General features: G+C 36.5%; 1 protein-coding gene across 2 annotated transcripts in view; it reads right to left on the minus strand.

Annotated features, from left to right (window-relative positions):
• LOC144971146 (beta-1,4-mannosyltransferase egh-like) overlaps positions 1–2,500 on the minus strand; it is an 86,979-nt gene that overhangs the window by 39,411 nt on the left and 45,068 nt on the right. The window contains exon 1 of one of the 2 annotated variants that reach the window (XM_078911603.1): positions 2,383–2,500. This exon is cut by the window's right edge and continues 266 nt beyond it. The exons of the other annotated variant lie outside the window; for it this stretch is intronic. The gene's annotated coding sequence lies outside the window, so the exon portion shown is untranslated. The remainder of the gene's footprint in view (positions 1–2,382) is intronic. 2 annotated transcript variants of the gene reach the window in all.

Genomic DNA, 2,500 nt, shown 5'->3' on the forward strand with positions numbered 1-2,500 from the left:
TTTCTGTGAAGGTCTTCCTCTACTTAACTTCGTCTGAAGTCTGAGCCGAATTGGAACTGCAGAATTGAGTCATGATTTATCTCCTCCTCGTATATTCTTGGAGGCACAATTTAAATATATTTTCTTTTGGTGCTTGGCTACGTGTTTAAACAGCCTCTCATCTGACAATCGAATTACAATTCTAAAATAATCTTAGATTTTGTTTCTATCTTTTAGTCACATTTTATTTTATAAAACTTATTTTCCATCCCGTTACGTGGCTCATATGAGACCTCTATTATTTGTTATGTCTCAGAGCCTCATTTGCTTGTGGCAAAAGAAAAGTACAATTACATTTATTCATTCATTTATTCATTTATTTATTCATTCATCATCATCATCATCACCATCATCATCATCATCATCATCATCATCATCATCATCATCATCATCATCATCATCATCATCATCATCATCATCATCGTTGTTGTTACCGTCATTTCCTATTGCATTGTGGATCTACTGGCTCAATAGGAAGAGACTTATTGAAGAAATATTCAAAGGACGCGAGTTCGAGTCTCTGGTTTAAGAGAACCTTTCAAAGGCGCTCTTCCCCGATCTTACCAACAATGACGTATTGGTCTGTTTGGGAAAAGACGGGCTATATTTATAAAAGTATTGAAAATGTAGTATGTATCTACGGGCATTCGTTTGCAGGACTGATAACGGAAAGGCCCTGCTTTAACTTTTGTTCTTTGTAACGGTAAATAATTTGCGTTGGTTCGAGAGTATTTCCATTTCAACAATGCGCCCATAAAGTTGATATGTATATTTGCGTGTTTGTCAGTAAAATAATCTTACCTAATTAATACATCCTATAAAATTGGGTAAAACATCCAATTCTAAATTCTAATCCCAATTTAATGCTGAACACTAAAATGCCACTCACTTACAAAACGTCTTTTTGCATTTTAGACAAAAAAATCTTTTGCTTTAAAAAGATCGGTTCAAGTGATCCCCAACTTATCTAAAGCTCACAAACCCCAGATTTCACTGAAGAGGTCTCGGGTTGAAGACCTTTTTGACACATTGGGGATTGTTTTAATCGATAACGATATAGGAGCAACAGTTTTCTGGCCAAAATGTAAAATGGCGTTTTGTATGAGCACGGCAGTAAAGCATTGATAAGTCCAAGCGTGATGGAATCATTACTTGTTTTATTTCACTCGCTAGATCCGACAGACAGATCAGTAGACACGCAATGAATAATAGGGACCAAGTGTACCAAAATATCTGTGTCACGCAATCATCAAAGGATAAAACACTTTGGTTATTGAGTTTTGTGTGTGTGTGTATGTGTGTGTGTGTGTGTGTGCGTGCGTGTGTGTATGTGTGTATTTTTGTGCGTTTGTGTGCGTGTGTTTACTTGTGAACGCACGTGTGTGTTTGTGTACGCGTGTGCGTGTATGTCTTGTTGTAAGCTTATAAGGTTGTGCGTTTTATGTTTGAGGGACGTAAAATGTATGCCTGTTTGTCTGTCTGTCTCTAAGCACGCATTCATGTATGTATGTATGTATGTATATATGTATGTATGTATGTATGTATGGATGGATGGATGTATGTAACTCGACGTCGGACAGAATGGTTACAATGTTGTAAAACGTGTTGTGAATGGCGGAAATAGTGATTGTGATTTGTTTGACATTTCTAATTGGCTCCAGTATCAGCATGAACCGACCAGTAATTCTTCTTGGAATAAGTTTATACAACAAGAAGGTATGTTCAGACATAATATATCTACACAACCCATTAAAATTAAACCAACTTTTTGTCACTCCAACCCATCGAAATGGATAAAATTATTTTCAACACTACACAGTGTTTTCATCAAAAGCAACACATTCCAAATCCAAAGACCCGATAATGGACAGCCGTTTAGCATTGAATTTCTCCGCTACTGCAAACGAATCTTAACAAAACTCCCAGATGGACCGATGAAAAAAATTATAAAAGACCCGATCAACAATTATGAAGCTCTATTAAAATACATCGAAATAAAAATAATAGATATAAAGTCCTCCATTATGCCCTCCCTTATCCAAAACAACACACCAAGAGCACAGGAGGAAAAAGAGGTGACATGACAAGAACTCACAGCAATATTCGTAAACCACCAACGAAAAGCTATTGATATTATTAGAAACGGATGTGAACAAACACACTCAAGTTGTGAGATAGATATCAACACAGTAGAGTCTGCCTATAAAGAAAAATGTCAACGAAACAATATTAACATTAGTGACACACCCTGGTCCGATGATGTCACTATCCCCCCTCCCGTATGGACACCATCAACAAGTGAGTTTACAATCGACGAACTCACAAGCTGTGTTAAAAACTTACCTAATGAAAAGTCACCCGGGGCAGACGGTGTCACCTATAAATATATAAAACAAAATATAAACAAACTGGCACCAATTTTTACGGCCATCTTTAACACCTGTTTAAAATATCAAAAAGT

The sequence above is a fragment of the Berghia stephanieae genome, chromosome 4 (genome assembly GCF_034508935.2).
Source record: "Berghia stephanieae isolate SIO BIC M18660-M18661 chromosome 4, UCSD_Bste_1.3, whole genome shotgun sequence".
In the NCBI taxonomy this organism is placed as follows: Eukaryota; Metazoa; Mollusca; class Gastropoda; order Nudibranchia; family Aeolidiidae; genus Berghia; species Berghia stephanieae.